Here is a 13084-nt window from a genome sequence, read left to right on the forward strand (position 1 = left end):
TAGATTTCATTTTCACTATCGCCGGGTCTGAAAGGGTGGCAAAAGGTGGCGTCGTTTGACTAATTCTGCTTCTACTTCATTCGTCTTTCGGCAATGTTATTCGAATTGAATTCGAATGAAAAGATTTTATTTTCACGTCATTTTTTCAAGTCTCGAGAAAGGAATGTAGAATTTATTCATATATGTGAAGGAGAAAATAATCCTTCTTTGATATTATATAGATATAAAAAATGTTTTATTTATTCAGCAATATATATACATATATATATATATATATATATATATATATATATATATATATATATATATATATATATATATATATATATATATATATATATGTATATTCTCTTTTATACAATATATTCGTTATTCAATTTGTCCGAGTTAGTCTTGCTTGACCCTTCTCTATTTATCTTTCTTATTGTTGTTACTTTCCATTATTTCTTCGGTTGTTTTTATTGTCCATCTTTAGCAGTCTCCTCACCAGTTATATAAGTTGCCTCTTTTCTTTGAATACTAAGATACGTTCCACTTTGGGGCTCTCCCTAATGTGGGAATTTCTTAATCGGTCCCTTTTTGTTATAACTCGAACCAACCTTAGATACTTCATTTCTATAGCCGGAATTTTGTTTTTCTGCCTTTGGTACAATTTACATGTATCGCATGCTTAATTGATTGATGGACGTTAGATTGCTTTGCTTTGTTAGGTTACTTTGGTTTATTGAGTACACTAAGGCCTTCGAACATGTTAAGCACGAGATGCTAATCGAAATCTTGCAAAAACTTGACATTCATTATAAAGATGTTTAAATAATATTAAAATTATACTGAAGTCGAACGACAAAGATAAAATTTAAGGTCAGAGGAAATGAAACAAGTATTTAGACGGGTGTACGACAGGGATGTATTCTCCAACCAATGCTATTTAATTGTGGTAAAGAGAAATAAATAAAAAGACTTTACAGACAGATAAATTCGACACATATATTTACATATATTTGAATTGCGCATTCGAATTATTCGAATTATATTCGCAGGACCTCGACGGTCCTGCAAGTGACACAGAAGTTTCGTTGATTTTCGCTCCGTAATAAACTTCAAATAATTGGGGAATTACAAGTTAAAAAATTCAACAAAGTTCAAAAATAAGAGTTAAAAGTTAAGTGCATACAGGTGATAGTAGTGAATAAAAGAAATACCATCAGACAAGTAAGATATAACCATTTTAAATAATTTTAACAAGTTTTGCGTAAATGAATAATTGTGAGAAATATTAAAAAAACTGGTTTTGGCGAATGTTTTAAGTCCGAGGGGTCGACCCGCCGCTTAGGCATTCCTACGCGTTTTTTGGTTTCTTGGCAGATAAGAAAGTAATTAGTGCCGACAAAAATTAAATATTAAAATAAAAGCCTCATAAGTTTATTACAAAAAGCCAGATCCGGCCTGAGAATAAATTAGTTTAAAGTTAAGATGAGAATTAAATTAAATTAAAATAATAAATATTAATTGTTATTGTAATAAATGAGTTTAATTAATATAGGAAAATACTATATTGGTGTATATTAATATAGAAAATATATATTAATATAGAAGGTAACAAAATCGAATGAACAGCAAAAGAAATAAACCAGAACACGATAACTCATCCGACGAGGAGGAAGCCTTCAAAAGAAGCAAAGCTACGTTAAGAACACCTCCAAAGGATAACATAAAAAAATGGAAGAACTAAAGAAACTACTAGAAGAAATAAATAAGGAGATTAAAACGGAGATAAAAGAGCTGAAAACAGAAATGAAGGAAGAAAATAAGGAGATCAGAAGATATATAAATGAAGTTAAAGAAGAGATAAAACTAAATAATGAAGAAATAAAAATCATAAAGCTGGAAATATAAAGGGTGAAGGAAGAATGGACAAAAGAGAAAGAAGAACTGAAAAGAGAAAACGAACTAACCAAAACCGATAACAAAAAGATAACGGAACAATTAAATGATCTAAAACACTCATTGGAAAGATTAGACAAAGAAAAAAGAAAGAAGAATATAATCATTAGTGGAGCAATAATAGACTCTAAAGACCCAAAAACATTGAAAGAAGGAATGACTACTATGTTAGAAAATCATCTTGAAGTCAAAACTAATAATAAAAGAGCACAAAAAATAGGCACAAAACATGCTTAATTGAACTAGAAAGCGAAGAAGAAAAAACAACAATCTTAAGAAACAAATACAAACTTAAGAATGTGAAGACCAAAAAAATATGGATTACAGAGGATATTACAAAAGGAGAGAAAGAGAAAATGAAAGCTTTAAGAGATAAAGCAAGAGAAATGAGGGAAAATGGAAAAATGGTCAAAATAGGATACAATAAAATCACAGTAGAGCTGTGCAAGTAATGGAGATGATGCTATAAAGAAAAAAAAGTAGTGGAAATAGAGAGTTCAAAAAACTACCAGAGCAACATAAAAAGAACCAAGGAGAGGTCAAGCAACGAATAGAGAAAGAAGAATTACAAAATAAACCGGACAATGATGATAAATGTTTAGTTTTAAGTAGTAATAGGAATAGAATTAGAAATGTAAATGATAAGTATGCCATTAGAAATATGTCTTGTGATAGGAATATGGGTATTAGGCTTACTAACAGTAGTGATAACATTATAGTTAGGGGGAATATCAAAAATGGGCATAGCATTAGTAATGAAGGTAGGGAAAAATTAAATATTAGCATTAGAAATAAAAACGGTAATAAAATAAATAAGGGATATAATGTTAATACAAAAACCAGGGAGCATGAAATCAACGTTAACACCAATAATGGAGAAGAAGAATACAGTAATAAGGAAATACATCTTAACAAGACAAATCATATAGGAATAGCGACATGGAATGTGACATCTCTGACCGGCAAGGAAATAGAAGCTACGGAAGAAATGGAAAAAATGAACGTACAAATAATGGGAATAAGCGAGACAAAACAGATAGGGAAAGGACACATCAATATCAATGAGAAATATAGTCTATATTATTCCGGAGTACCACAGGGTCACAGAGCAAAAGAAGGAGTCGGTATAATAGTTAATAAAAGAATAGAATCAAGAATAACAAACTACAAAGCAGTATCATCTAGAATAATCACAGCCCAAATAGAACTAAAAGACAAGATAGGAATAATACAAATATACGGACCAACAGAAGGTAATGAAGAAGAGATACTGATAGAATTCTACAACGAACTCCAAAACGCATTAGACAAATTAAGAGAGACAAGAGAAAAAATAGTAATCTTAGGCGATTGGAATTCAAGAGTAGGTAAGGATATTAACAGGGGATTAGGATGCATTGGACAATATGGGGAAGAAACATTAAATAGAAATGGAATTAAAATGCTGGAATTCTGCCAAACCAATGACCTGATAATAGGAAACACATTCAGTGAACAAACCATTAACGACAAATATACATTTGTGGCCGAAGAGAGAAATGCGAAAAGCTTAATCGACTATATAGTCTATACGAGCAACTTAGAACAAAATATAAAAAACATCTTAACGGAAAAGGAACCCGAACTGTCTACACAACACAAGATGGTCACTGCAAAACTTGAGAATGAAAAAATGGAGGAAGTGAAAAGAAAAGAGTACAAGAAAGTAAATGTAAACAAACTAAAGATAAAAAGTGTGCGAGAATTTTACACGGAGGAAACTAACAAAAGACTGAGACAAATAAAGCGCCAAAAAGAAACATGGACAATGAAAGAAAGATGGAATACATACAGTGAAGTATTAAAGACAACAGCAACTAAAGTGTGTGGAATCAAAAAATATAATAAACAGTTAAAAAGGACAAGGTGGTGGAATAAAGAAGTGAAGACAGAAATAAAAAAGAAGAAAATAGCATGGAAAAAATACCTCGAAACGGGATTAGAAGAAGATAAAGAAAAATACTATAGGCAGAGACGATTGGCAAAAAAGACAGTCACACAAGCAAAAATAAAAACGTGGAAAGAATTTGGAGAAGAACTTCAGGAAGAATATATAACAAATAATAGAAACTTTTGGACGACAATACGACACATAAGGCAGTGAAAACGAAAGGAAATAAACGCAGTAAGAGATACTTCAAACCAAATACAAATAAGCCCAGAACAAATAGCTAGGGTATGGAAAGAATATTATAAGAAAAAATTTGATACCGAAGTGATAAAGGAAGACAATATAATCAATAAAGGCGAAGAAAACACAGAGCCAGAGCAAATAAGTAAAGAAGAAGTAATAGAAGGATTATCAAATATAAAAATAGGCAAGGCAGGTGGAGATGATGAAATTGAACCGGAAATGGTAAAATACATGGGAGAAGAAGGAATAAACTGGCTATGGAAAATATATAAAGAGGCGTGGGAAAAACAAACAATCCCTAAAGACTGGCAGAACAATATCATCGTGCCAATATACAAAAAAGGAGAACATGTAAACTGCGACAACTATACGGCAATATGTCTGTCATCGGTGTGCTTTAAAATATATACGAAAATAATAGAGAAGAGACTGAGACAAGAAGTAGAAATAGTATTGGGAGAAGAACAAATGGCATTTAGACCGGGAAGACAGACAAATGACAACATATATATCATTAGAAACCTAATAGAAAGAAGCATAGATACGGGGAAAAAACTAGTATTAGCATTCATAGACCTATGAGCAGCATTTGACACGATAGAAAGACATATTATAGGGAAATGCTTGAGGAAAATTAACGTACCTAATGCATTGATAAAAATTATAGAAAGTACTTACAAAGAGATAAAAGGAAGGGTACAAATAACAGGGGAAAGATCGGAAGCATTTAATTGGAAGAGAGGTATTAAACAAGGAGATAGTCTCAGCCCTTTGCTATTCATAATAGTAATAAACTAATTGATAAGAAACACTAGAGTCAGAACTAATCAACTACAGACAATAATATTTTACCGCAGACTACAACCGGTAACAATAGAGTCCTTAATGTATGCAGACGACATAGTACTAATAGCAGATTCCAAGAATAAAATGCAGAAACTAATGGATATATGGGTAGAACAAATAGAAGAACTTAAAATGGAGATAAACGAGGAAAAAAGTAAGATAATGATAATCAGCGGCAAAGGAGATAAGGAAGATAATCAAATAAAGATAAAATGTAAAAACAGAATTGGAAATAGTAACAACTTACGAATACTTGGGAAGTATAATAACTAATGATGGAAAAATAGACTGGGAAATAACAAATAGAGCAAAGAAATCAAACAAGTTATATTATGCGTTAGCCCCAATAATGGGAAAAAGAGAACTTGCACGAGAAACAAGAATAAAAATGTATAACACAATAGTGATACCGACTGTGCTCTATGCAAGTGAAAACTGGACAATTCTGGAAAAACATAAGAGCAGGATAAACACAATGGAGATGAGACATCTAAGAAGGATAGTTGGAAAGACAAAATGGGATAGATTAAGCAACGAGACTATTAGGAGAATGGCCAACCAGGAACCGATAATGAACAAAATAGCAAAGAGACAAATGAACTGGTATGGGCATCTGATGAGGATGCAATCCAATAGAATAACAAGAAAAATTTATGAAGCAAAAAACATCGGAAAAAGAAAAGGAGGCAGACCAAGAAAAAAATGGATACAGCAAGTAGTAGAGGCGGGAAAACTTAAACAAAAATCATTCGAGGAATTGAAAATAATGGCAGGAAACAGAAAAGAATGGAAGAGGTGGGTAAATGGAAATTAAAATAGCTAGCGACACCCTGTTAGTGTAAAAGGAAGGGGAGAAAGAAAGAAAGAAAGATATTCGAATTACTTATAAAATTTACATTTACATACATAATATATAAATGTCACGTACATTTAAGTGTCAGCATGTAAGTAAAACTCTTATAATTCAAATGGTACACTCTTAAAACTGTACACATATAATATTGGCATAATTGTTATAAATTTTGTACCAGACAGCACCCTAATACTCGTAATTTGTAATTTCATCATTAATTTGCCTTACCGAAAACCTGAGGATGCATAGTAAATTGTAGTACGCGAAAGCAGTCGTTCGTGATAGAATAAATCGATTATGCATAAGTTTTTTTATTTATTTCTCTTTACTTTAATTAAAATGGACTCATGCAACACATTCAACATTTAAATACTATTCAATTTATATTCTAAATATATTTTCCGTGAAGCACTAGAATATAGGTCAGCTGGAATAACAATATCATAGCTAACAATTTGGTTTATGGTTGCATCCTAGGGGCGGAAATATTAAGACTTTTAATGGGTCTTGTTTCATTTCTTTAATGCTACGAAGCTCTGTGTCCATTGAATTATGGACATGTTTTTCTATATCAATATGGCCTTGAAAAAAGCAGTCTTTCTGACATTATATTCGGAAAGATGTGTGTAAATGGAGTAAATTATTTTAAAATGGTGAAAATCAAACATAGATTAGGTGCAACTACGCTAGTATCTAGGCCATAATCCCGAGAGATCCCAGAGTGGGATCTCTCACTATGTATCTCCTAACTGAGATGCCGATGACTTAAAAATCACATATATTTATACACCTGAGTGAGTTTCTATTCACAAAGTAAAGGGGGAAATTCTTAAGTCAATCAATCCATAGCAAAATCGTTAGGTGAGAACAATGGGCACCGATAAGCTGTTTGGCCAAGGCATGCCTATGGGGACAGTTAACATGACGCACGGATAAAAACCAAAATGATGGTCGTATCAAAAAAAAATTAAAAAAAAATTGTGGAAAATTAGTTTTTAATGTACAGGTTATTGAGCGGGTTTCTTAATACAGATAGCTTGGGCGTTTCTTGATACAGATTATTAACGAGAACCAACATTAAGAAAAATTTAGTTCACGCATTGAACAAGCACGAAGAGCGTTCGTCAAAACTGTTGTCAAAAATCTTTCTATGACTGCAAAAACTAGAATGATATGTGTTTTTTATACTTTAATACGGAGTGGAAAGCTGGGCACCAATAAAGAATTCCTTAGAAAGATAGAGGCTTTTGAAATGTGGGTCTACAAACGCGTTCTTTAGAGTGTCCTAGACGGATCGAAAGAAGAGAACATTTAAGTTCCTTGGATGCTTCTCGAGAGGCCCAGAATATAATTTTCTACAGCTTATAACACAAAGAAAGATAGTTGGATGAACAAGCATGGGAAGTAGAAGAATTTCTTGGCTGCGGATCCTTTGTTCGTCGTGACCTCGGTTGAATTATTCAGAGGAACAGTTTCGAAAGTGCAAATAGCTATGGTGATCAGCTATCCAGTGTCTCCACAAGAAACACTGAATGCAAGACAAAGATTGCATTGTATACTTTGATTTTTTATTATCTTTGAGATTTTGCTTTTATTTCTAATGGTCTTGGTCATAATACTAAAATACAGCAAAAGCTCCATTGTTTGTTCTGCTCTAGTTGATTTTATTTTCTTTGATATTAATTCCATTAACCAGCCGTTACACGCTCTATGAGAGAATCACTCACAATATTCATTTACAAGCAATGGAATTGTCTTAGCTATTACAATAACCTTGACGTTCATAAGAGGAGATAACAACGTTGCGGTTGCGGAATACTTCAGGCGGTCAGTATGTTGTGGCAGTTGAACGAAGTGGCAGCCCTTTTAATGTGAGGGTATTCCTCACTGCGCGTGTATTATTTGGGTAAGTTTATGGTATAAAATCGAAAAATTATTATTAAATTAGGAAGCCACTGTCATTTTTAATTTGCATCATAAAGTAAAATGGATTCGTGTCAAGAACCAACGGACTATTTAGGAATTTGAGATGAAGCAGAGCCTCTAGAAATTGCACGAAAATCTAATAAATGAATGAATGATGTATGTGAGGGGGACGCTCACACGCGTTCAACTACATTTAAATAATAAATAAATATAAGGTTGAATGCTCGAATAAATGAACTTTGATCAGATAATCTAACTTCCTTAGACTTCCTGCACTGAGCACATCCATATTAATTTTATAGCTTTACCATTGACTGTGGGTTTAACTGAACTACTTGGATTACACCCCATTTATATACTTTGCTTTCAATTTTGATTTTCAATTTTTAGTATTTTAATTACATAGTCAGATCTCTTCCTTTCTACATTACAGATAGTGCTTGGTAGACCATTTTATTGTAGTCAACTACCCACTGTCTAATATATTGTTTAGTCCTTTTCTTGCATTCTTACGTTACGTCGACTTTAGTCGCTCTCAAACTAACACCTTAATTATTACAGACAGGTTTGAGTGTGAGATCTGGATTATTCAATCTACTTAAAAAATATTCTATATAATTTTATATTTCATCAGTGACTTCCTATAGTAGTGTCAGTTGGACTTTTGGTCAATACTTAGTTTCATAGAATTGTAAAAGGTGCAGATCACATATCTATGATTATGACTGCTCATCCAAGCTGTCATTTGTCACATGTCACCCCATCATTTCCGTTAGATCGGGAGCCATTCTGTCTCCGGCTTCTGCAAATTATGTAGCCTTTATTAAATAATTTTAAAGTGTTTGTTTGTCCTTTTGTAGTGTAGTGTGATGTACATTTATATGTTTATGACATTTTGTTCTTGTCGGATAGGCCGCAATTGACGAAGTAAGTCTATAAACGTTAATCACATAAAAACTCTTTATCAACCATAAACTTCGAGTTTTTATCGAAGTTAATCAATTTCTTTGGTTATAAAAAAACGTTTCTTGGCTTATTTCAGATGCCCCTGAAGATGATCTAGGGATCGAAAGTACTTGGGCAAGATTAAATTAAACTGTGCTCGATATATGCCTTTTATCTGATCAAAGTTCATTTAAATAGTAGCTTCAAAACAATAATATGTTCAAATAGAAGACGCTTGTAACAGCGTCAATATTTGGTCTTTTAACAGTCATACTAGAATATTAAACTTAATATTAATACTACAAAAGCAATATTTTATTCCTAAACCTTTTTATGATTTTCTTTGTATTTTAAAATAGCAATCTACGGCACTGCCGGTTGTTGTTCCAGAATGTCAGCCAAAGCGATCAACACCGAGCGCTGAAAAGACGCATTATGAAATGCTTTTGAAATATAAATTTTATTATAACAACCGTTGGCGTCGTACTCAATTTATAGAAATTAAACATTGATGCGGAATTTCGCTAAAAATCAATTTAAAAATTGAATAAAAGTAGAATGCGAATCTAGAGGTGGGTGTGAGTCGAGTAACCGAACTCTGTGTAACAGTTCTTTAAAACAAATCACTTACGTTGAGGTACACACTAGAAAAGTGACGACGGCGCGGCGTATGCATATATACAGGCTGTTTAAAAAAAGGTAACAAACACCGTTTCTAGGAGAGGTAAAAAACTGAAAAGTAATTGGGGTTTTCTTAGTAAAAATGTTTTGTAGTGCCATCCTTTATCAATATATTATCAAGATAAAAGGCGTTAAATAAAAAAGAAATTCACATTTTTTACGATTTTGTCGAAACTACTGGCAACATAGTAATCAAATTTTATACGAATCTGTTTTGGAAAATGATACATTCCATGAATTTGTTTTTATATCTGACTCACATAGAGGGCTAGTTGTTACAAGGTTCGTACCTATTATAGTATTATTTAACATAACTTTTTAAGGGTAGAATTAAACAAAATTCCAACTAAGCTCAAACATCATACAATTTTACGCCAAAAAGGTACACTTGGTAAAACTCGATACTGTGTTCCGTTTTCAAAATATTTTGATTTGAAAATTATGAAGTAATAACCGATGCTAGTATAAAACAATGATAAAGTTATTAATTAATAAAAATTAAAAGAAAAAAATTAAAATAAAGAGTAAGGACGTAAAATAAAGTTCAATTAGAGTAAGTGTTCAAAATGTCTTCCGATTTCACAATACACAAGTTTATCCTTTTTTTTAAGAAGCCATTAATCTTTTACACAGCTATCTACACAGATAACGTTGAATTCTGTCTTCCAATTCTTGACTTGAATTTAACTCTGTAGCATGGACTTTTTCCCTAACATATGACCAAGTTTTGTAGTCCAAGGAGACAAAATCGCATGACCGACGAGGCTAATGAATTGGAGCTTCCATACTTTTACTAATCCATCGATTAAGAAAATGGTTATTCAACTAATTACAACACCTTCTATCAAAATGCAGTGGATCTCTTTCGTGCATAAAAAATAGAGATCTTCGCTTGTTTAGCGTTAACTACTTATATTTCGAATATGTGATTGTTTAAAAAATTTAGGTACAGCTTGTTCCTAAAAAAACTGGACTCTTAAAGCGTATTTTGTAAAAAATGAACGGTGTATTTTGAAGGATAAATACTTATTATTTACATACTGTCACTGTCACTGCCAAATCTTAAAATTTGACAGATATTAATTCTGTTCAACCTAAAAAATGGCTCCACATGTTATAGAGCGTTCCACGTTAAGAAAATAACATTGCGGAGATAGGACCATGTATTTCTTATGAACGATAGAAGCGCAGCGATGCCAGGATGAACACAAGCCCGATTCAGGGTTGTATTATTTGTATTGTGGTTTCCACAGACATGAATTAAAATTAATGTTTTTTACCGTAATTGGCCAAAAATGCCCATTTGAAAAAAAAAAGAAAAGTAGGGAAAATGATTTTAATTAAATAAATAGTATTTACAAAAGATAATTTTATTTAATATTATTTTAATTTAGTAACGACAGTTTATTTATTTTTCGGTGAGAATACCATATGCCATTAATCATGGAAATCAGTAGAAAATATTTCTTAGCTAAATCATGCATTTTGCCGGCTATTGAAAGATAAGCAATTAAACGGACCGCTTTGCATATATCTAATTACTAATTGCAACTTAAAATAATACGGTGTGCGTATGTAAGCGATTTTATGTCGTTCTCTGACTACATAATGATAATAAGGCTTTGCGGTTCTTTAGTAGTTATTGTGACTTTTCAATTAAATGTTAATTGAAAATGGAAATTCAAAAATTAAGCCAAGGGAATATCTTGGACATCCGTGCAAAACAAATTGTTTTAAATATATTTAATTATCATCTAAATTTAAGAAGTGGTGAAAGTGTTAGAAGTTTAACGGTTAAGTAAGTGCTATGACGGGATTAAGTTTTAGTACTATTTCTAAAATACGCAAAGAAACTGCAGAAGGAGGATTAAGGCCCATAGAAAACGTACCAAAAGTAGAGTGAACAGCAGAAAGTTCACTTACGATGCAGTAGTTCGTACGCAGCTACGTGCCATCGTGCATAGTTTTTTCTTTAAAAATTTACCGCCGAGATTGAAAAAAGTTTTTGCACTGGTTAAAAAAGACATAAGATTTAGTAAATATGCCACGCACAACAATGTGCAGAATACTCCATGAAATGAACTTTGTTTTTGGCAAACGATGAGTAAAGTGAAGCATGATTGAACGGCCCGATGTTCTAAAATGGAGGCATCAGTATTTGCGTGAGATAAAAAAATTTCGTTCTCAAGGATACACCGTCGTTTATTTGGACGAAACTTGAGTGAATGTTGGACATAGTGTTTCCAAAGAATGGAAGGACCTCTCAGTGACTTCAACCAGGGATGCGTTTGTTAAGGGGTTGTCAATAAGCCTAAAACAGCCGACACAACGAGTCCCCCGATTTGTTATAGTGCATGCGGGTAGCGAATTGGGCTTTGTAGAAGGTGCTGCTTTTTGGTTTTTAGCTAAAAAAACTCAGCGGACTATCATGATGAGATGGATGGTCCTATATTTGAACAATGGTTTAAGAAAAAGCTGCTTCCTAATCTTCCAGAGAAAACTGTTGTAGTGATGGACAACGCTTCGTACCATTCGAGGAGAGAAGAAATGATTCCGGTACAAGCCTTCAATAAAGATCAAATTAAGACATGGTTGCTAGAGAAAGATATCTTTTTTGAAGAAGATTATTTAAAATCAGAGCTCATGGAAGTTGTAAACACATACAAAGAAAAATACATAAAAAGACATATTGCCTCACATAACACAGAGTGTAAGACAATTAATAAGAAATGCAAACTATTGCAATCTTTCTATTAAGGAAGAGCAAAATTTTGGGTTATTGACGGGTTGATGGACGATATTGATCCTATGGTAATAAATGTGACGGATGACAGTGACAGTAACGAAAGTGACGGCGATGATAGAGAAGATGAGAATGATGTTAATATGCAGTGAGTAAATTATGTGATAATGTGCAAATCGGCGGACACAAAGTGCCAAATCCGAAAAGTCTGTAAATAATATAACTCTGACATTAAACTCGCAAGTGGGAGACCGAACTTTGGACTATATATATATATATATATATATATATATATATATATATATATATATATAATATATATATATATATATATATAATGAATTGACACTTAATAGAAAAAAGAATGAAATAACCACATAAGCAGAATGGGGGAGACACGTGTGGTCAAAATAGCAAGAAATAAATCATTAACGGGTAGAAGAAGTATCGGCCGACCGCGCAAAAAGATGAAGTGACGAACCTTCCATAGAGGTATCAATCCGCCAATGAACAAGCATGATTGCTTATAAAGAGGAAGAAGAATAAGAAGATAAAAAAATATAACTTTGATACGCCAAAATTTATTGGGACACCATGTATATTTTAAAATAATTTTAAAATATAGCTTTTATCAACTTACAAACTAATAATTTAAAATTTTTAAAATTTTTTTACTCTTTCGCTGTAATCTTCCGTTCCGTTAGTGGTGTACACCTAATTCACCTTGTATACAAGGAAAAATTTTTATGTATGTAATTGTTGTTATTACTGACATGAAAATAAAATTAAAGCTGCACTTGTGTTTTTTAGTTACATCTTATCTAAAGCGCTTATAAATATGTAATGTTAAACAATAGTAAAATTAAACTATTTTTATTAGTTTTATAATAATTACATATCTATATCCTTCAATTAAAGAAACAACTATTTATAATGCATTATTTTGTATTTAACTATACATACCCTTTCATTA

The sequence above is a fragment of the Diabrotica undecimpunctata genome, chromosome 8 (genome assembly GCF_040954645.1).
Source record: "Diabrotica undecimpunctata isolate CICGRU chromosome 8, icDiaUnde3, whole genome shotgun sequence".
NCBI classification, from domain to species: Eukaryota; Metazoa; Arthropoda; class Insecta; order Coleoptera; family Chrysomelidae; genus Diabrotica; species Diabrotica undecimpunctata.